General features: G+C 45.6%; 1 long non-coding RNA gene across 2 annotated transcripts in view; it reads right to left on the bottom strand.

Moving 5' to 3' along the window:
* LOC128324953 (uncharacterized) overlaps positions 1-23,750 on the bottom strand; it is a 180,500-nt gene that overhangs the window by 75,760 nt on the left and 80,990 nt on the right. The window contains exon 3 of one of the 2 annotated variants that reach the window (XR_008307180.1): positions 3,398-3,582. The exons of the other annotated variant lie outside the window; for it this stretch is intronic. This is a non-coding gene — a long non-coding RNA (uncharacterized LOC128324953). Of the gene's footprint in view, positions 1-3,397; positions 3,583-23,750 lie in introns of those variants that run through there. 2 annotated transcript variants of the gene reach the window in all.

The raw sequence follows: 23,750 nt of genomic DNA, 5'->3' as shown, positions 1-23,750 counted from the left end.
CAAACTATTGGTCTAGCTAGCTCAGTGCACTGACTGGCAACAGCTCTCCAAGATTCCATTTGAATTGTTTTCAGCCCTACCTAGAGATGCTGCCAGGGATTGAACTGGGGGCCTCGGCCTCCTGCCTCATGCTCTACCACAACGTTATGTTCCCATTTTCTTCCAGGTCACACAGAAAGCTGAACATTGGTACCCATATAGCACACTGAAGAGCCAAAAAGTCTTAAACGTGGGGAAAATTAGCACCATACAGCCAACATTTGGGGGCATGAAGTTTATCTCAGAACAGAGGTCAGAGCAACACCAAGAAGCACATGAGACAAAAGCCTGGGATGCGGAAATCTGATCCTTCCTTAGGCTTGAGTATGGGGAAGAGGCTCTTCCAACAGATTTCATGTAAGCAAGGTGGAACTGTACCTCTATCCAGACATTATGTTGTAGGGATGTGCAGACTGTCTGTACATCAAACAAATTTTATGTAAATGACTGAGCCTGCATTCATTTTAAAAGAGAACACAGATACAGGCCCCTCAAATGGATGGTACATATAGGAAGGGTACGGCTGTACCTGTGTTCAACAGGGAGCCAGTGTGGTGTAGTGGCTAGAGTGCTGGACTAGGACCGGGGAGACCCGAGTTCAAATCCCCATTCAGCCATGAGACTAGCTGGGTGACTCTGGGCCAGTCACCTCTCTCTCAGCCTGTTGTGAGGAGAAAGCAAAGTATGTAGTACACCGCTCTGGGCTCCTTGGAGAAAGAGTGGGATATAAAAGGAATGAATGAATGAATGAATGAATGAATGAATGAATAAATAAATAAATAAATAAAGTATTACCTGTGTGCAGATCTGTAGCTGTACATTTCTTGTATGAGTGTTGAACATAACATGGGAAGAGGGCTTGCACATGAACGTGAGACACACACACTCTCCCCCTCTCTCTCTCTCTCACACACACACACACCATCCAACACACTAAGATAATGAATTTCATTTGGATTTCTCCACCCTCTTACACACAGACAGAACTCTGTTGTACCATTTTCAAGAGGGCGTGTGTGTGTTGTGTGTGTGTGTGTTCATAGTTCAATTTAAGGATGTCAGCCAAAGTCGATTAAGCCAACTTGAAGGGACAGAGGGAGAGGGGGAAGCAAGCAAGAACAGCATCAATTCACAGCTTTAAGGAGGTGAACATGCTTTTGGCAGCCAAAAATACACAGCTAAATTTGTGTGGCACAGCTGAGAGGAGCCAAATGAATGGAGGGTGGATAGCGCCTCATTCTCAAGTACTGACAGCGTTAGGTCATGTTGCTTGTTATTGAGAAACCGGGGCAGAGAGTACAAGAGCTGACGCAGGCTTGTGGAGTGTTTACTGGCAAAGGTGCTTCAGTGCTTTCCCTGTGGCTGCCTTCTCCTCCCAGTCAACACAGAGCCCACAGTACGCACACCGTGCAGATAAGCAGGCAGGTGGAAAACAGAAATAGCCGGGGGCATGGTGCTAAGCTCCTCTGGCACAGCCATCTGTCGGGGCTCCTTGATTTGGGGAGGAGATGACACCCTATTACTCAGTCACATTTGCATCAAGCAAGTTCAATCATCTTTAAACGCCTGCAATTTCCTCCCTCCCGCAAGAATACTCAGCAGCTGCTTCAACCCGTTGAACCTATTTGTGTAAAGACCTATAACAAGGCCTCCCAAACTTTTGATTGTCAGATTCTGATTTGTTCCCAGATGGGCCGTAGCTCGGGGGCAGAAGGTCCCAGGTCCAATCCCTGGCGGCATCTCCAGGTAGGGCTGGGAAAGACTCCTGCCTGAAACCTTGGAGAGTTGCTGCGGGTCAGTGTAGGCAATGCAGTGGTCTGGCTCAGTCTAAGCCAGCTCCAGATGTTCCTATGAACAGCACATTGTTGGGTTTTAATATGGGGAAACACCTCATATTACACTATATAAGAACATAAGAAGAGCCCAGCTGGATCAGGCCCAAGGCGCCAGCAGTGATGGATCGGAGGGCTTTTCGTCCTACCTCACTAAAGAGCTGGATTCAGCCGCTGGGTCGGACGGAGCCCTCTGACCGAGCTGGGACTTAGCACGCCCTGAACTCACAAGCAGAAAACGGGACTGTGCACAGCTCTCAAAATAGGGTAGGATGAGTCTCCTGCCCTACTTAGATGGTATGGACCAGTTTTATGTATTTCCACAATCAGGTTCCCAGGGCACACATCCTCCTTATAACTACAATACAGCCCAGTTAACATTTCCCTAGAGCACCTGGGCCACCCCTTGATCTGCTCAGTGTCAGTTCAGATAATGCAAAGCCATAATTTGCCCTGACTGTAGGTTAGACTCCAAGCCATGATTTGTGTTCCAGACATAAAGGTGAGGTTGTGCTGTCGAGTCGGTGTCAACTCCTGGCACCCACAGAGCCCTGTGGTTGTCTTTGTTAGAATACAGGAGGGGTTTACCATTGCCTCCTCCCACGCAGTGTGAGATGATGCCTTTCATTACCATAACACATCACTGCTGCCCGATAGAGGTGTTTCCCATAGTCTGGGAAACATACCAGCAGGGCCTCAAACCGGCAACCTCTGGCTTGCTAGTCAAGTCATTTCCCCACTGCATCATTAGGTGGCTAGGTTCTCAACATACAGGCAAGCTATAAGCCTCAAGTGCTATTCAGACATCACACTGTATGTGCATACAGGTGTCCGTACGCATTTCTGTGTGAATGACTGTATATGCATTCATTTTAGAAGTGAACCTGGGTGCAGGCCCACAGAAATGCAGACTGTAGACCCATGTTCATCATAAGCATGTGAATAAATGTATGGGCATACAGAACAGCACCCGCATTACCTTGTACACAGATTATACATGCATTGAACATAACATATGAACAGGGATTTAGTCACATGTTATGGTCAACACATGTAGGATCTGTGTATAGTTACAAACACATAGTTATTCATACCTAACTTTCAATCAGAGCCAGCGTGGTGTAGTGGCTAGAGTGCCGGACTAGCACTGGGGAGACCCGAGTTCAAATCCCCATTCAGCCATGAGACGTGCTGGGTGACTCTGGGCCAGTCACTTCTCTCTCAGCCTAACCTACTTCACAGGGTTGTTGTGAGGAGAAAGCTAAGTATATAGTACACCGCTCTGGGCTCCTTGAAGGAAGAGGGGGATATAAAATGTAAAATCATAAATCTATATACACTCTATATAGGTTGTGTGTGTGTGTGTGTGTGTGTGTGTGTGTGTGTGTGTGTGTGTGTGTATGGGAGGGAGGGAGAAGGGGTCTGCATTTCAAAGGACCTGAATCTAGTTGAAAATGTGAGGTTGAAAATGTACCAGAAATTCAGTAGAAAAGTTTCAATTTCTAAAAATCCGTTATTCCATAAAACATATTATTGGGTGGGTTCAGATATCATGTGGAACCATGGTTTATTTTAACTAAGGTTTCTTTGACAAACCTAGATTGGCACCGCAGATTGTGATGAAATCTTAGCTTCAACATTCTTGGTTTGTTTGGGTCCCATCCCTTCTTACCTCATATGATCATGGCTGCCTTCTTTCTATACAAGAGCCCTGCAAAGGCAGAAATCAAGATTCAACCGAGATTGCAGATGCAGACATCACATGAATCCAACTTCAAACCTTGGGTTCAGAATGTGGTTTGACTGCCCAAAATAAACTAGTTTATTGACTGGAATGGGTTCAGAGAGACACACTAACCTAATCTAACAGTTCGATGGAACAAACCATGGTTCTGTGTGATGTCGAAACCCACCCATTAAAATCCTGGTGGACTGCTGTGTTGGAGAGAGGAGAGCTGGTCTTGTGGCAGTAAGCATGACTTGTACCCTTAGCTAAGTAGGGTCTGACCTGGTTGCATATGAAAGGGAGACTTGATGTGTGAGCACTGTAAGATATTCTTCTTAGGGGATGGAGCTGCTCTGGGAAGAGCACCTAGGTTAAAAGTTCCCTCCCTGGCTTCTCCAAGATAGGGCCGAGAGAGACTCCTCCTGCAGCTTCCTATGTTCCTAAATTAATAAAACAAGAGTGCATTCTCTGGTTTTCTCAATAGTTAAGAAATCATTTGTCTATGTTAAGTGACCCTCCTAAGTATGCATTCTTGCTTAAGAAAGTAAAATGTTTTGCTAGGAGAGACCAAAGTCCATCTGGTCCAACATTCTATGCAAGAATCCTACCGTACTAGGATACTGTACTAAGCAGATGCTACATGAATCCCCTGTAAATTGGCCAGTAACCCACTGGCAGACTGTAGTTTAGCTTCTGCTCGTTCATCTCATCATGAAAGAGAAGCTAGCCACAGAAAGTTCATGTTATGCAATACTGGCATTTTAAGCCTCTTGCAATAATTGTAAGAGAAGGTAGTCATGATTTAGCATCTGTTCTTTCAAATGTGTTCAGGCTTCCTGTTGGTCCCTGCCAAACAGCCAGATAAACAAGGCAATTTAAAAAAAAAAAAAAAAACAAATCAAAAGCAAAAAATAGGGTACACAGAACTTGAATCATCAGCTTTTCACAGCAAGAGAGAGGATTTCCTCGCGCCACAACAAAGCTGAACTCAGCACAGCGGCATCCCCACAAATACATAGCAGCTACTGAAGTAAACATTTGGAAAACGTAAGGCCATCTAAGAAATGGAGTACACAGGAAATCTAGACGGGCGTTCTTCATTGCAAGGCCTGGGGATCAGTGGCAGCCCCTGCAACCTTAAGTGTGGCTTCCTGACTAATTGTTTATTGGGCCTGTGTGAAGCTTCTCCAAAGCTGAATACTTTGCACGTCTCCCAGCACCATGTGGAGGTGAACATCCTCACAGTGTTGTAGTTTGCCCAGCACTGGTGGGGCTCCTTTAAGGAGAACAGAGTCCTCTGGAACCCTAGCATAATTTGGAAAGCACGCACAACATGCACACTGGGGAGTGCAGCCCTTCCCAGTGCTTTCCTCCGGGAGCTCTTGAGTGAGGGCTCTGTCTCTCGTAAAGGGCCCTCTCAGCACTGAGGAAAGTGCAGTATGGGGCCAGGGGTCAGCTTAATAAGAAAAGACTCTCACATTAGGAGCAGAGGAAGCTGCCATATACTCAGTCAGGCCACTGGTCTGTCTATCTAGCTCAGTATTGCCTTCACAGACTGGCAGCGGCTTCTCCAAGGTTGCAGGCAGGAATCTCTCTCAGCCCTATCTTGGAGAAGCCAGGGAGGGAACTTGGAACCTTCTGATGCTCTTCCCAGAGTGGCAGCTCCATCCCCTGAGGGGAATATCTTCCAGTGCTCACACTTCTAGTCTCCCATTCATGTGCAACCAGGGTGGACCCTGCTTAGCTAGGGGACAAGTCATGCTTGCTACCACAAGACCAGCTCTCCTCTCCTTCACACTGAAGGTTTTCTGCCCAAAAAAACCTTGAAAAGCAGTGACGACCACTGACCTAGACAATGCTTCTCTCCCCAAAGACTCAACACAAGAAACTTTTGGGATTTCCCCTCTGCCATAATGGAAGACAATAAAGGAATATCCCCTTGAAGATTTCGGGAGAAAGGAGAGGAGCATGGGATGAGCTTTTGAAGTGCAAACTGGCACACATGGGCAGTCGGTCCCTTCCCCAAAATCTGCCAGGGAGGGTCTGCACTTCACATTGCCAACATCCCAGGTGCATTTATTTTGTACGTGGGAGAGAGCCTTCTAGGTCAGGGGTTCTCACACTTGGTCCCCATGGACTACAACTCCCATCATCCCCTGCCACAGTGGCCAATTGTGGCTGGAGATGTTAGCAGCTGTAGTCCAACATCTGGAGACCAAAGTTTCAGCAGTCTATCAGGTAAGCATGCCCACCATTACCCTGACTGAGGAATCCTAAAAGTTCTTCTGGAACAGTGTTTGGAAACTACCATCACTGTGCCTCCTGCTCTAACCCCTAGAGATATCCCCCCCACCCCGCTTTAGCAAGCAGGACTCTAACCTTGTCACAGAACAGGTGGAATATAGGAGTAGCCAAATGTGCCAATGGAAAAAGCAGTGCAGGGGCTACATCCTCTCTTGCTCTCCTGAGGCATTATAATATATCCACCCAGTCACTGGCTTAAGATCTGGGATCAAAGTAGATTTATATAAATAAAGGTAGACACAGCTATAGGTTACAATATAAGTATGCAGACATCAGGGTTAATGTGAGACTTACAGAATCTACTTTGCTTTTTACAAGACCCCCAAGGTCCATCTGACCCAGGTCAAACACGGTGGTTAGGGAGGAGAGACATATATTTTGAATTATATGCATATGCTCAGCGTAGGGGTTTGCCTTTAGTACTGGAACTGAGTGTCCAGTCCTTTCACAAAAATACATGCCTGGTTTCCCCCAAAGCTTTCTTCATTTCAGCAGCCTAATTTACAGAGGATTAGGGAGAATCTTTTAAGTGTTTTTTTAAAATGGGATTCAGAAACCCTTTAAACATTCTCTAATAAAAGTCAATCTATTTCAAATTACCCAGATTTACCAGTAGATCCTGATCTACCTCTGACTACCCTGCATGAAAAGTAGGATGGAAGAGATTTAGATGATCCATCCCTGGTCCTATTTGGAAGATTAAAAACAGCTGGGAGACCCTGCTATCTTCTTGGGAAAGTAATCCATTCTCCAGTTGCTAAAAGACAGTAGCATCTGCAAAGCCTTTCTGTCTGCATGCAACTTTTTTTTAACTTGGATGATGAGGGTCATTCTTTTTTGAAATGAAAAGATTGTGAAAGTGCAGGGGGGGGGGATTTCAATTAAGGAAGCCTTACTTCCCTGAATGGCCTAAGGAGAGGAGATTTCACCTTTGTGTAGAAAATCAGATCAGAATAAGTGAGGACACAAGATGGGAGGGGCAGGATCCCTTTAAATGTCTGATAAGAAAGGAAGACCTGATAATACTACACCATGAGGAGTCATCCTACTTTTACATGGAGAACACCTGGGACTCAATCAAAATGCCAGGAATGCTTCAGGATGACATAATCAACCTGTCTCCTGATGTTTAAAGCAGAAGGATTCTTATGGAAAAGAAAAGAAAAGAAAGGAGTCTGAGGTTTCAGGAACAAAGTATTTAATCCCATGGTGTTCTGGAACCAACTACAGATAATGATCTGATCGGAAACAATATTACTGTACTTCTAGCATCAATAGCTCGAATTTCCCTATGGAACTGCAGGACCCTTCCCCCCCCCCCCCGAAAATGTGCCATTAATAACCCATCTCCCAGAGCAATTTTTGGAAGGGCGGTATAGAAATCAAATGAATGAATGCATGCATAAAATGAATTTATTTCTTTAAAGTTCCCCATGGAGTGCTCTCAAGGGCTGAAAAACAGGGTAAATTGTATCACATTTACACTACACATGTTTTGTTGTTTTCCTTCCCAGTCATGGACTGTAATAAAGCATTCAAAGTTTAAAACCATTCAACTGCATGGCTCCTAGGTAAGGAACCCTGGGAACTGCCATTCTGCAAATGAAGTGGGGGTCTTCCACAAAAAGGGGGTGTCTCTGGCTACAGCCCACCCAGAGCAATTTAAGAGAGCAGTAAACAACCTTCACTGTTGTGCTGTCCATGCTGCCATCCCAGTGAACACTAAACCAAGTTGGCAGTGCAGACAAGAGCAAAGAACTTTACTGCTGGTGTTCCCACGGGTGTTAACTACTGCCCAGTACAGATGTGAACACACGACTACTACAAATATTTATATGCCACATTTCAACCAAGGTTCTCAAGAGGTTTAAACAAACATAAAAAACAAACAAGATGCCTCCCAGAAGGGCTCATATTCTGAAAAGCAGCAGAAAGCAGCCACCACTGGAGGGATGCTGTGCTGGGGTGGGATCCCCAATTCTCATGGGACTGGATCCTCAAGACACACAAGATTCTCATGGCCATCACCAAACTACCTGGGACTTCTATGGGGGAGACCATGCTGATTAGACCAGTTTGAAACTAGCTTCCATGCAAATTGTGGCACAGCCATGTTTTCTGGTCTCATTTTTAAATCCACACTGAGCCTGTGAAGTTGGTCTGACAGTGTCCTGCTTCTCAAAAACAGCAGCTGTGATGGCAAACCTGTTCTGGGGGTACCCCAGACTCATACAGTATTCCTCCAAAGAAAAACATCCCCTCTCCATCAAAAACCGGCATTTCAGGGAGAATGGTTATAGCTTAGAAACCTCCTGTTTTATTCTGTATTTATTATCGCAATCCTTAGTCCAGAAGTTAGGAACACAGGAAGCTGCCATATACTGTCAGGCCATTGACCCATCTAGCTCAAAACTGGCCACTGACCGGTAGCAGCTCCCCAAGGTTGCAGGCACGAGTCTTTCCCAACCCCACAAGGAGATGCTGCCAGGGACTGAACCTGGAACCTTCTGCATGCAAAGCAGATGCTCTGCCACTGAACTAAGACCACATCCCATACAGGGAATATCTTACAGTGCTCACGTTGTCACTCCTACAAATGCAAACTAAAGCAGACCCTGCTTAGCAGAGGCGACAATTCATGCTCGCTCTTAGAAGACCAACTTTCCTCTCCTCTCCTCCAGTTCTCAAACGTGGATCCCTAGATGTTGTTGGACTACAGGTACAGCCCTTGTGAACAGATAGGGCGGTATTTAAATTAAAATTAATAAATAAATTTATAAGTTCATACAGCTGGGAAGGGCTTTCAGACAGAGGAGACATGAAAATCACTCCCCCCACCCACTCTATGCCTGGTCCACTGCCAAAATAAGCCTTCAGTACCTTAAGTGGTTCACCTTAGTGGCACAACGGGGAAATACCTGACTAACAAGCAGAAAAGTGCCGGTTCGAATCCCCACTGGTATGTTTCCCAGACTAATGGAAACACCTATATCAGGCAGCAGCGATATAGGAAGATGCTGAAAGGCATCATCTCATACTGCGCGGGAGATGGCAATGGTAAACGCCTCCTGTATTCTACCAAAAGGAAACCACAGGGCTCTGTGGGCGCCAGGAGTCGAAATTGACTTGACGGCACACTTTACTTACGCTAATGGTTCCTTGGGATTCACAGTCCTCCTTATGGTGATGGAGGGCTGTGCATCATGTAGGCCATGGGAGTACTTGTGCGTATCTTAGTCTAGATGTAAGCCAATGACTGTAATAGTCTGGATGCTGCTCTAATAATCTGTGTTATAACTATAATGTTTAAATTTTGCGTATTGTATATAACTAAAAATATATATGCCTGGTACGTCAGCTGAAAGTTTCAGTCAGAAGAGGTACACTTGTTTTTAAAAGGCTTAAATACCCTGCAATAATGAGATACAATCTATCAGATAACCTAAAAGTAATTTTAATGGGTAATAGTCAAACAACAACTAAAGATCAAAATCTAATGCAAAATGTACTGAATGCAGAAAGAGCACACGTAGCCTGCTTATGGAAAGATCCATTTATAACTGAAAGACTGGACATTAAGACTCTGGAATGCAGCCATAATGTAGAAACACTATATGTCTTAGAATGAAAAAAGCAAAAACTCAAATCAATTTTTTCCCTTAAGAAATGTCATATATGTATTTATTTTTATGAAAGTAAGTGGACATCTGTATTATAATTCAGCAGATGGACAAAAAATTCAGATGCAATTCTTTGTTCTAAACCATAATTTCTAATAAGAGTTATTGAAAAGTTAAAAAATAAATAAAATAAAAGAAGGAAAAATGCCCAATCTGGAACAACTCTTCCCAAAAACCTTTGGAGATACTTTCCAGAGGAAATGAGTAACCCTCTTGTTATTAAGTGATAAATCACACCAGACAGGAAGTGCCATTGTCTTCTATTTATTTTTATTCGCAAAACACTCATGTAGCTGGCACTGATTTCTAAAAGCACGCCGATAAGCCTAACTGAGGGCATGGAGCCTCTGGGGCAACAGAATGCAATTTCAGCTTCAGATCACCTTTGGCATTAATGTGCATTAAGGACTAATAGCATTAATGTGGGGAAAACCACAGTGCGGATGATGCTAGAAAAGGAAAAGGACTAAGGTGCAATTAAGGCAGCACTGCAAAGAAACACACACACACGTAATTGCTCTACAATGCATGTTACCATGCAACTACACATCACAGTGCAGAGTGAATGGTAGAATCTGGCAAGTTACTTGCACAGAAGGATGGACCAAACTATTACTTGTCCCAATAGACTGGCTAAATGCAAGGTGAATTACATAATGTTGCATACGCAAATGAGATTCGGAAGGCTGCTATCCACACACACACACACACACACACACACACACACACACCAACCCTGCATCCTGGAACAAAGCATTTCAGGATGTTTTAGCCACATCCATGTGCTGACTGCCTTTCTTGTATTGTTTATACAACCACTTCTTTTGGGAAAAGAGAGAGAATTCCCAAAAAAGAGGAAAAGACCACCTAATCCAGTTTAAGTCTGTTGCGTAACTCATACCAAGCCTGAAGGTGTTCACAGCCAGGAAACATCCTACTGGGCAGTACCCTGGCAGGAACAAGTCTACAAATCTAGATTAGAGGTTCTCAGAAGGGAGGTGATAGACTAGAAAGAGTCACCTTTGGCTAGCATTCCTGAAGTGGACAGACAAGAGTAGAAAGAAGGCATTTGGGAAATTATCTCCACGTGACTCCCGGCCTCTGCATTTGGGGATGTGACGCAAACAAATTGCCCAAATCTTCACCCTGGGGGAGGTGCAGTGTGTTGTGTCAGGTTACGGCCAGTTCAAACTCAAGTGGAGCATCTGAAGTTCTAGTTTCTTCACATTACTTGTGCAATGTCAAAGACTTTAGCCTTGGGGTGGAAAAGTGATTTCTGTCAATCCTATGGCTAAACATCTAACCGGTTTAAAAATTGCGCCCATCCAGACCGTCCAGACTAAGGAAACAACACTTTGGCATGGCAAGGCATGGCAAAGCCAGGTTAGTGTAGTAGTCAGAGTGCTGGACTGGGACTGGGGAGACCCGAGTTCAAATCTCCATTCAGTCATGAAACTCACTGCTCAACTCTAGCCAGTCACTTCTCTATCAGCCTAACCAACCTCACAGGGTTGTGGTGAGGATAAACATAGGGTCCTTGGAGGAAGAGCACGATATAAATGTTAAAAATGGAATTTATTTATTTATTTTATTACATAAGTATCAGTTTATAAGTGCAAGACAACTGAGAGAATAGGAAAACCTGCTGCATTTCCTTCTCTGTGAATTTTTATGACATTCCATGGGGTTTTTGCCTATATTTTACTTGCATTTTTGCATTCAAAATCAATTTTATCTTGGCTTGCTTCTTTTAATGTGTTGTAAACTGCCCTGAGGCTATTTTGAAGAAAAGATGGTATTTAATTAATAAATACAATCCATCCACTACACAAGATAAGAATCAAAAGGAACGAAGTGTGAAGCTCACAGATTCCTGTATGGCAGTTTTAATTCTGTGCAGCTACATCATTAGATGGAGCCACCTAATGGCGCAAAGGGGAAGTAACTTGCCTAGCAAGCAAGAGGTGGCCAGTTCGAATCCCCCGCTGGTATATTTCCCAGACTATGGGAAACACCATAGTCATCATCATCATGCTCCACAGGAGGAGACAATGGTAAACCCCTCCTGTATTCTACCAAAGATAACCACAGGGCTCTGTGGGTGCCAGGAGTCAAAATCGACTTGACGGCATGCTTTACCTTGCCTTACAGTCATTCACACAAACGTGTGTGAGTGTACAGACATCTGTACATTCATATAGCATAATGTCTGCCTCGGGCTACGGGAATGGGACTGGTAGAGTGGAGTTCAAAGGCTGCAACAAGAGGTTGCCATAAGGAAGTCTCCCATGAAAATGAAAATAAGGGAACTGGGGCTTATTTGGGCCCAGCAGAGGCAGGAAGTGAGACCTCTGAGGAAGCATCTGAGCAGCCCTTCTCCTCCTCCAACTCCACTGACCCATCAGGTCTGAGGCCTCCAAGGGAGATCCAGAGGCCCTCTTCCTACACAGCATTGAGAGTATTTTTTTTTAAGCAATATAAATGATTAATAATGGTCATAAAAAAACAATAGCTATTTAGTACAAGGAAGAGAGGAGACGTTTGACCCCAGCAGGACCTCTGGCTTGAGAAGTGCAAGATAACAAGGGCACAGACGACGGCTTGCGTCTCATTTTCAAGTGACTTATGTTGCAATGCAGCACCACAGCTTCTCTTTCACTGAACTGAGGTCAAGAGAGACTGTGGTCATCCTGTTGCTTAACCCAGTCTGGCAGCATTCCCCCATTCAAAAAGGAAGGTTTTCTATAAGGCTAGTCGGAGACGGGTGTGTTTTTACAGCATGGACATAGGTATCTATGCATGCGCAGTATGTAATTTGATATCACGAACACAAAAAATGCAAGGATTCTTTACCTTTCACAAGTGAAAGTGTTCTGAGGATCTTGCTCTACTCCCCAGGTAACAAGTCCCACATACATTTAATTTATGGCGTGGCATTATGCAATGAAGCATATAAACCATATAAATCATGTCTAAGGACAGAGGCACTTCTGCTTTAAAAATACATAGTTTAACCAGTGGGCAGGGAAATTTCCAGGAACCAGAGGGTAAATCAGCAGAAGACATTAAATTCCCTCCTTTGGAAAGTCAAATTTATCTCCATTAACCTTTGGAGTAAGTGCAGCAAGCTCAGTCCTCATACCTTATTACAAGAGCCGATTGAGAGGGCTGTTTCTGAGGCAGAAAAATAATACAGTTAGTTATTTTTTAAAAAATTACAATATCTGTTAGATGAGACCTTCTTGCAGCTCCCATGTGGAAGGAGCAAAACCAGACAGAAAGAAAACAAGCAATCCCTCCCCCACTCCACAAAGACATAGCCATATGCAACGTTCAGTCTCTGACAGGGCTATGCAAGCCAACACTGAGAGGAAAATTCACCACATGATGCTTTCTGCACCTCAGACACGGGTCATGAAGGTTTGTTGGGGGGCTTCTGTGAGACACAAGACGGCCATCAGTCTACAAGCTGGGATTAAGCCAGCAGCAGGTTGGGGTCTTTTCATGGTTTCAGCAAATGCTAAATACTCTGAAACACCCACTTCCTGTCACAGGATTTGTTTTATTCCTCGCATTCATATCTCACACCTTCTCCAAGAAGGTGAGGGTGGTGTACAAGGATGAGAGGAGCCTCATTCAGACAAAATTGCCCCCACTGTAGCTGTGTATAGCAGGGCAAAAGAAGTCCCGCCCCACCAGGGAGGAAGTCCCGCCCCAACACGTCAACCAACAGTGCACCCCACCAGTCACACTTACAGTGGGGGTTTGTCTGAAGCGGGGATATCCCTAAGCATGATGGGTTGATCCAGCCTTGCAATCACAGAAGCACCCATCTTCACAATTAGGGCTCTTCCTGTTTCAGACAAGCAATCACGGGAGCACCCTGTGATCACGACTCAGGCTCTTCCCTCTTCAGACAAGCCCCGCTGTAACCATGAGCAGTGGGGCACGAGGCTGACAGAAGAGGCAGGACTTCCTCCACCTTCGCGCCGCTGTACACGGCTAAAGCACTGCGATTGTATAATTATCTGAATCGGGCTATTCTCTCTCCTGTATCCTCATAACCCTGTGAGGTAGTCGAAGGAGTGTGACTGCCCCAGGGCATCCAGTGAGCCTCATGGTCTGAATGGGAATTTGAACCTGGGGATCTGCAGTCCCCCAAGTCTAACAACAGGGTTTGACAAATCCCAGGCACCAGGGAGCCATGGTGCCTAGAAATTTAACCCTGGTGCCTCGACAAGGATATGCAGAGGCAGAGTTATTTAATAAAATGGTTATTTGTCCCAGGCAACCTGTTTCTGTTCTAAGTATGTTACTTGTACAGGGGATAAAGAAAAGTCCATTTATCCGACGACAATGACAACAACAAAAACAACAACAATTTATATACCACTTTTCAACAAAGGTTTCCAAAGTGGTTTACATAGAGAAATAATAAATAAATAAGATGGCTCCCTGTCCCCAAAGGGCTCACAATCTAAATGAAATGTAAGATAGACACCAGCAACAGTCACTGGAGGTACTGTGCTGGGGGTGCATAGGGCCAGTTATGTCCCCCCCCCACTCAATAAAGAGAATCATCACATTTAAAAGGTGCATCTTTGCCCATTGAACAGTTATGCCCAGTTATCCTCCCCCTTCACAATGTCCATCACTAAAGTCTAGTAATTTTGTCATGCATCCAGTATCTGGCTCCTAATTCTTTTCAACTGGCCAAAGAAAAATTGTCAAGGCCTGCTCCAACCACTACACTACACTGGCTCACGGAAGTCAATCACCTGCATAAGGAGGCGGGGCAAATGTGAAGATGAGTACAATGTACGGGGTCAGCCACATCTCACAGATGCAGCTCCTAGAACTGTGGCTTGATAAGGCAGCTCAGCATGTTCTGCATATAGTTCCGTGATGGAAGAGATCACAACTGCCACAGTGCTGTGAGCAGAATCTACAAAAAGCAAAACCAGTTTAAAGTTGGCAGCACACCGTTGCTGATGCTGGGACACTGAGGCCCGGCTTAGAGAGTTGCTTTTGTGATTTGGGGTGGGGTGGGGCGGGATCAGCATGACAAATGGGGGCATCCCAGCCCTAAGTCACTCCTATGCAGAACAAATTGTTTTTAAAACTTCATTCTTCATCATCCTTTCTCTAGCTGGTGTAGGAAGTGGTATGAATGACTCAGGCAATGGCATGTTCTGAGTCAGTTCAGCAGCAGCTGACCAGCTGGGGAAAGGGATCTGCATTGCTTATACAGTTGCCAGTGGTTCTATGCCACTGAATGACGGGCAGCTGCAAAGTTCTCTCTCATACACAGACATGCATAATTGTGGGCGACCCAGCCAAATTCCATTCCCAACCACCACACACAGCTCTAAATGGCATTTTCAGTTATTTGCAAGTCAGAGAGCTCTTTCTGCTCCAAAAGGACACACCATAGCTCTTCAAAGCAGCCTCCCCACACCAGACCCCATTAACAGCCAGAATCTGCAAGCCTCTCATTGTCTAGAAAAGGATTGTGAAAAATACTTGAGATTCCTCAGCTGTCAGAAAGCAGCATGTGAATAAAGGCTTTCTGAGACAGTCCTCTTTGCAATTCGCAAGGGCTTACCAAGTCATGCTCCAGGACTTTTCAATGTAAGTGCCCGCTGCCCCAGGGTCCAGTTAACCCATTATCTCCTGGTTTACAGAAAGAGACATTTCCAGTCCCTGGTGAGTCGCTGCTAACCAGCCTGGAGCAATAGCGGCAGCGTCCCAGGCCCCAGAGCAGGAAAAGGGAGTCAGGACCTCCAGGCCTCTCCCATCCAGTGAAGAACATGCTAATAAGTCTCATATATTCAGGGGCCCCTAACACACCTGGTTGTTCGACTACAACTCCCATCAACTCCAGCCCAATGGCCTTCAGCTCTGGGCCTCTGCGCCCCTCCAAGACTTGTGCAGATCAGGGGTTCTTTGGCCACTGTGGCTGGGGATGGTGGGAGTTGTAGTCCAACAACATCAGCAGACTGAACGTTGGAAACCCCTGGAGGTTGGACACCCTCTTCTGAGAGCAGTTCTCCTCTCTAAATGTGCCCTGGGCATCTTTCAAGGGCTCCACCCCAACCCACCATTTTGCACCTGGTTCCTCCACCACCAGAGCTACTATTTGGGTCTGGTTTTGCTTCCAGCTGACAGGCTTCAGAGTTCTAGCAGGGGGGGAAACAAATGTTGATGCTGCAATTCTGACCTCAGCGCCCACCCTTGCAGTAGGCAAAGCCACTAGAGAGACAATACCATGTGGTGGGTTGTGTCCTAGGCTTCAACCTGGGAGACCTGAGTTCAAACCCCAGCTCAGCCTCCATAGCCCATACCATTTACTCTGACTGGCACCAGCTCCCCAAGGTTTCAGACAGGGGTCTTTCCCAGCCCTACCAGAAGATGGGACCTTCTGTAGGCAAAGCAGGTGCCTCACCACTGAGTTAAAGCCTCATAGAAACATAGGAACCTGCCTTATACTGAGTCAGATCATTGGTCAATCTAGCTCAGTCTTATCTTCACAGACTGGCAGTGACTTATCCAAGGTTACAGACAGGAGTCACTCTCAAACCATCTTGCGGATGCCAGGGAAGGAACTTGGAGCCTTCTGCATGCAAGCATGCAGATGCTCTTTCCAGTGCGGCCCCATCCTCAAAGAGTAATATCTTACAGTGCTCACACATGCAGTCTCCCATTCCAATGCAAACCAGGGTAGACCCTGCTTAGCAAAGGGGACAATTCATGCTACCACAAGACTAGCTCTCCTCTCCCCTGCAGCAGAGGCACAGCCACCATTGGAGATAGGGGGACAAACTGGACAGGGGGGGCGAGCCCCTCAGTAGCCACTGAGCTAATGGAAATATCTTACAGCTCTCACAGGCGGTCACTCATTCAAAGGTAAACCAAGCCCAACTCTGCTTAGCAAATTCATGCTTGCTACTACAAGACTGGATCTCCACAGTAGTTTTATCCATCTATCTATCACATTTTTATACCGCCCAAAATGCGAGTTCTCTGGGTGCTTTAGACAACACGGAGGAGACAAACTACAAAAATCTCCCCATCAGAAGTGTCCTTTGCAGAGGAAAGCATGCAAAATATTCTAAGCTATTTACATTTTCCCCCTGCAGTCTTTAATACCAGAGTTTTGACGCAAGCAAATGTGGCTCAGATTCTCAGTGTTTGTGAAAAGACCAGTGAGAAGACCAGGTTAGCTGGTCACAATGGTTCTCTCTTTGGCCTTTGAACTCTCAGCAAATCTTCAACAAACAAACAAAAAACTCACATAGCTAAAATGTTTGCCAAGATGTTGTGACCTTCAAGGTAACTGAAATGCAGTAAGCTGCAAGGGGCCAAGGAAGACCCTGATTTAACATATTGTGCAAGGCCTGATTATCAAAGTGAACAATGATAAAGAGTTCCATAGAATAGCATTCTCAAGCGGAAAACCCTTTATACCTGGTATCACAAGGCAATCAGACCAACTTCCAAAATACTAAGGAAAGAGGCATGCATGTTTTGTTGCAGGCTTTGCTTTTTTTCCCGCAAGAGGAGAAAAAAATACTTTCTCATCAAAACTCTTACTGATGAGTGGGGGGAAATCCAAAAAGCTTAAGGAAGAATCTAGGGGAAGTCCTCCTGCAGAAACTCCACTGAAATGAATGAGCAACCACAGTGCTTTTGCACAAGTTGCATTCACTCCAATGATGAGTGGGTAGCAGAGCATCTCCCTGGATTATGCCCAAAACAAACGTTGATTTTCCTAAATGCTATGAAGCAGATGTCCACATCATGTGCAAAAGATATTAGCGGTTCCAATTCTCATTGAGCTCAGAGTCCGCGGCCTCTGGCACAGGTGCTGAAAGCAAGACACAAAATGTGGCATTCACAGGGCTAGGAAGCTTGGCCGCTATGGTGCCCACTGCCTGCCTCTGGCTGGTGTGTTGCTGCTCCCTACAGCAGGCAGCAGACATCCAGGTCCAGCGGCAGAAATCTCTCTGGCTGCGCCAGCTGGCTGGCTCTCTCTCGTGAATGTGTGTGCTCTGAAAAAGTGAACACGCATGTGCGAGCGAGAGCCAGCCAGCTGGCACAACCAGAGAGACCACTGTCGCTGATCCTGGATGTCCACCGCCTGCTACAGCAGGCAGGCCGCAGGCATCGTAGCAACCGGTCTTCCTTGCCCTGACACACAGCTCTCCCCACCTTCCAGCAGCTAGCTTTTATGCTTGGTCTGCTCCAGAAATGGAGAAGACAAAGCACAAACATCTGCGGAAAGACAGACCAAGCGGATGGCGATGCTTAATGCTGGCTGGAGAACAGTGCTGGACACAGCCAGGAAGAGGAGAGGTGGCAATCAGCAGGAGCTTCCAATTCCAGTGTTGAGTCCAGGAGGATATGCCAACTTTGCCTCGAGAGGCCCCCCTCTTTGAACCACCCCTGAAGACATGGCACATTGGCTCTCACAGGTTGCTGTGCGATACCCTCCCAAGGATTCTAGAAGGTATGTGAGAGGTAGCAGCCCAAGGAAAGCAGGCATCTGAAACCAGAGGTTTCTCTTCCATCCAAATCCAACCACCACATCATTCATTCATTCATTCATTCATTCATTCATTCACAATGGCTTCTAGCTAAGACAGGGCTTCACAAATCCCAGGCAGCAGGGACTCATGGCACCTAGAAATTCAACCATGGTGCCTAAACTAGGATAATGCAGAGGTAGAGTTCTTTAAATTTTTATTCACCCCAGGCAGCCCTGCTTCCGTTCTAATGATTTGATTTGTAAAGGGGATAAACTGAAGCCCATTCACCTTCCCCTCCAGAATGTGCATGGCTAAGTCCAGTAATTTTGTCAAATGTCCATTGTCTGGCTCCTGAATTTTTACGATGAGCCTAGATCCAAAGAAACTCTGGCTGGGGATGATGGGAGTTGTAGTCCAACATCAGCTGGCGAGCTTCAGGTTGGCCACAGCTGCCTTATTAGATCAGGCTCAAATCCAAAAGATGTTTCCAAAACAAGATAACAATTTAAAACGCTCCCAAGGCTGGGGGGGGGGGAGCCTAAATTTCTTCCTCCATACCCAAGGAAGTGGCAGGTACTTGGAACAGGGAACATCTCCTTTACCGTGGAGACTACTGTTCAAGAACTACGCCCCAACCTCTCAGGGTGATCCTGCAATTCACTGCTGAAGCAGAAGAGAGCCTGCACAAACACTGGTGACAATTCATGTGTTTTGTCTGCTGCACTGTGCCCTTTTTAAAACAGTGGGAGCTAAATATTTATACAGAGCTGGCTGCTTGTTTAATGTCCTGTATCTTGGCTGGCGAGGCTCAGAATGGAAGAATCCCAAGGTTCTGAGCGACTGCCGTGCCTGGCAAAGACAGAAGACAAGAGAGAGCTGCCTCCTACCCTTGCTCAACCTCTCCATCCAGGTTACTGGGGAAGAGAGCTGGCCTTGTGGTAAGGTAAAGTGTGCTGTCAAGTCGGTGTCACAGAGCCCTGTGGTTGTCTTTGGTAAAACACAGGAGGAGTTTGCCATTGCCATCTCCTTCACAGTATGAGATGATGCCTTTCAGCATCTTCCTAGATTGCTGCTGCCCAATATAGGTGTCTCCCATAGTCTGGGAAACATACCAGCAGGAATGCGAACTGGCAACTTCTGGCTTGCTAGTCAAGTCATTTCCCCGCTGAGCAATTAGGTGGGAGCAAGCATGACTTGTCCCCTTTGCTAAGCAAGGTCTGCCCTGGTTGCATATGAATGGGAGACTGGAAGTATGAGCACTACAAGATATTCCCCTCAGGGGATGGGGAGCTGAGTGGATGACATCTAGAGCAGGGATTCTCAATGTTGGGTCCCCAGATGTTATTGGACTTCAACTCCCATAATTCCCAGCCAAAGGCCACTGGGCCTGGGGATTATGGGAGTTGAAGTCCAATAACATCTGGGGACCCAACGTTGACAATCCCTGATCTAGAGCATAAGCAGTTCTTCAAAGAAGAATGGTCCAATATTGACAAATCTAAGTGTGCAAAGTTGGTGGAGAGCAAGCAAAGTTGGTGGTGAGCAAGTCCCCAAAAGACTGACAGCTGCAAATGCTACCAAAGGTGCTTCCACCGAGTACTGACCCAGGGGCGTGGAGACCCCTCTAAGGCATGCGTATGTGTGCACGCTCACGTTTTTTTATATCCACTCAGTTAATTGTAGATCCCAATCAGGCTGAATCTGGAAGGTCCTACTCTGAATACATGTCTGCACACACTGCCTTGATACCTCCACCCAGAAGAAAACTCATTCTGCACACAGATGGAAAAAAACTAGAGAGAACACTGGTGGAGACCAATCTGATTGTTACATCTCAGTTCTGTATTTGGGATTTATGCTTTTACCCCCCACAATAAACGCCTTTTGTTTCCTCTGAAAGGTGCGGAGTGTGGCATGTTGATGAGTAGAATAACACCGCATTCGTTATGAACCCCACCGCCCATTGAGATCATCAGGAGAGGTCCTTCTAAGTAAGAGCCCCTGGTGGTGCAGTGGTAAAACTGCCGCCCTGTAACCAGAAGGTTACAAGTTCGATCCTGACCAGGGGCTCAAGGTTGACTCAGCCTTCCATCCTTCCGAGGTCGGTAAAATGAGTACCCAGAATGTTGGGGGCAATATGCTAAAATCTTTGTAAACCGCTTAGAGAGCTCCAGCTATAAAGCAGTATATAAATGTAAGTGCTATTGCTATTGCTATTACTATTCTGCATTTGCCACCGGCTCAGGGACTGTCCTTCTCTGTTGCGGCCCTGAGGCTTTGGAATGCGCTCCCTGCTGAAATAAAAGCCTCCCCATCTCTGACAAGTTTTAAAAGGTCTTTAAAGACGCATCTGTTCACCCAGGTTTTTAACAGATACTGTTTTGATTATTTTTAATGTTGTTTTAAAAAAATTTTAATTGTTGTGTTTTAAATTTCTCATTTTTGTTTTTAACTAATGTTTTTGTGTTTTTATCTTGTTGTAAACTGCCCAGAGACGGAAGTTTTGGGCAGTACAAAAATATGTTAGATAGATAGATAGATAGATAGATAGATAGATAGATAGATAGATAGATAGATAGATAGATCCGCATCTGTCACATTGATACAACAAAATGTGAAATGGGGCGGGGGGAGATGTTCTATAGGCACCGTACATGCTTGCATGCAGAAGGTTCCCGGTTAACTCCCTAGCACATCCAGGTTGGGCTGGGAAGGACTCCCATCTGAAACCATGGAGAGCCGCCACCAGTCAGTGCAGTGAATACTGAGTGAGATGGGTCAATGGTCTCAGTATAACGCAACTTCTGATGCTCCTTCTCCTGGCAGCTTCAGAGTCAATTACGAAAAACAGCAAAAAATTGCAGATTGATGCTAAGCAGGCAATATACACCAGTTGCAGAATGAGGATGGACTGGTGTTGCCTAGAACTGCCACACATTTTATATTCTATTTAAGTGTGTGCTATACGTAGTCCAGTAGGAAATCAGTCTTACTTATCACATTGTGTGCATACAGAAAGCACATTTCCACTCTAAGACTACCCTCGGTCTTCCAAATCTCCTCAAGTCCAGTAATATGTCAGTCCAGCCCATTGTAAACTGTACTCTTCACTCATACCGTACAAACTTGGGGTTCCCCAACATCTGAGTGCTCCAGAGGAAAGAAAGACCGCTACCAATGCAGGACAGCAGAAACCGCCACACTGGGCCAATTCAGCCCTGTCTATGACCAGCCCTCCCCCAGGCAATTTGGGACATGAGCATGCCGTAAGCACACACACCCCCATTCCTCCATGACTTACTTGTGTGGAGAGATTCATCTCAACACAGCTCCCCTAATGTGATCAGGTAACAGTGTGTCGTGAGGGTGGGGGCAATCTATTCTTCCATCCCTAATCACAACCCCAACAAATCCTGAAATGTCACATCATGTAGCATTCTGAGTGGATTCCAAATTGTGGATTCCAAATAAATGGTTTCTATTTCAGCAGCACTGCCTTCAGCAGCACTGTAAGTAAATAGAAACCCTTCAGCAGCACTGTAAGTAAATAGAAACCATTTATTTGACAAGATATTTTTATTTTTATATATGGGATAAAACTCCATATATAACCCCCCCCCCCAAAAGCTTAACCATAAAAATGATGTCACAATTTGGAATCCATAGATGGAATATACTTAAATTTGCTTCACCCCTGAAGAAGACTGTCCAGTCTGATTAACTGGATTTTAGTCTGCAGAACCTTATGCCAGGGGCTGGGCAATAGCTCTCCATCTGTTGCTGGACTACAACTCCCATCATCCCCATATGGGGATCCAATGCAGCGAGCGGTGACGGGAGCTGGTCCACTGACAGCTGGAGAACTTCTGGTTGCCCTGCCTTGCCTTATGCTGGAATGGATCTGTGAAGTCTTTAAGGTGCTGTGAGGCTGTTTTCACGTTTGGTCTATGAGAAGCCACATTTCCGTGTTCTTCAAGCAAGCCACAAAGGAATAGGCTGTACTCAATCACAGTCCACATTTGCAGAGGAAAAAGAATGCAGTTGTGCAGCCTTATAAATATGTTTTTTTCATGACCATCTTGCTTAGGGTGGAACGTTCCAGAGACAGCACACTGGAGGAGAGGAAAGGAAAATGCTTTGCCTATGTCCTACGACCCACTGAAGGGCGAGAAAGAGACTCTCACTCTTAACTACCAAGCTCGGTTTTTGCAGGCTGTTGTCACTAAGCTTCCTGGTACCCAAGGCAAGGGCAGAGATGATTAAAGCAGTGGCTCAAATAGAAACAGTTCAGCCAGAACCAACTACATCAGCACACCTGACTTCTCAGATATCCCTGACTCTCCAGAGCTGCATGTACCCAGCTTAAACCGGTGCCAAATTCCACAGCCCAACACACAACAGAGACATATGAAGCTACCTTAGGCAGAGTCAGACCATTGGTTCATCTAGTTCAGTACTCTAAAATGACTAGCAGCAGCTCTCCAAGGTTTCAGGGAGGAGTCTTTCCCAGCCCTATCTGGAGATGCTCCCAGGGACTGAACCTGGGACCTTCTGCATGCAAAGCAGACTCTGCTGCTAAACTATGCCGACATCCTCAAACTCTGCAATATGCATATATGTCCCCATCCCACAAAAGCCATCCAAAAATATGTCCCTAAGGGCTGCATGACCCATAGGGACATGTTTTTTTTGGTGATAAAGAAAATTTCCTGGGGAATAGGGGGAGGTTTGTCAAAAATTGCCACCAGAGCCAGCAGTACAGCTCAGTTAGCTGAACTTCACACCTGTACTTCAATGTTCAGGATGTCAGCCACTGTATCCCATGTCTTAATGCTCACACTTGCCCAGGATTTATCTAGACCTTTATTGCTTCTTTACTGCTCAACTCTGGGGAGGAGAGCTAGTCTTGTGGTAGCAAGCATGACTTGTCCTCTTTGCTAAGCAGAGTCCACCCTGGTTAGATTTGAATGGGAGATTACATGTGTGAGCACTGGAAGATATTCCCCTTAGGGGATGGGGCCACTCTGGGAAGAGCAGAAGGTTCCAAGTTCCCTCCCTGGCATCTCCAAGATAGGACAAGATTTTTTTTTTTAAATTAGGACAAGATTTTTTTATTGAACCAACAAACTATCAAAGCATACAGTACGTTGCCAAAGCACAATTATATACAAAGTGGTTGTTTGTACATAGGGCTGAGAGAGATTCCTGCCTGCAACCTTGGAGAAGCTGCTGCCAGTCAGACAATAGTGAGCTAGATGGTCTGACTTGGTGTAAGGCAGTTTCCTACGTTCCTACTACAGACATTTAAGCATCCACTTTCAAGCATTATTTCTCACTAGCTGAACCCGCACAGAGCTTCTATGTGGTAGTTTACTTACTTCTTGGAGTTTTCTTGTGAGAATTTGGCTATTTGTTCAGTTGTTTATTTTTCCATGTGGCTTTGTTGTCTTTTTGCAGTTCTTTTTGTGCACTTGTACACTTTGTATTTGGATGTTTTTGTGTGGGGGTTGGTGTTTCACGTATTTGGTCAGGAGTTTTTTTGTCCCTGCTGTTTTGTGGGTTCCACCCCCCCACCTATTGCCCCAGTGTTGTCTCTAAAAGTCCCCAGTTTTTTGTTCGTTTGTTTTAATGTTTTTGTTAG

This window comes from Hemicordylus capensis, chromosome 4 (assembly GCF_027244095.1).
Source record: "Hemicordylus capensis ecotype Gifberg chromosome 4, rHemCap1.1.pri, whole genome shotgun sequence".
NCBI lineage: Eukaryota > Metazoa > Chordata > Lepidosauria > Squamata > Cordylidae > Hemicordylus > Hemicordylus capensis.
This window is presented reverse-complemented; position numbering and strand designations above follow the sequence as displayed.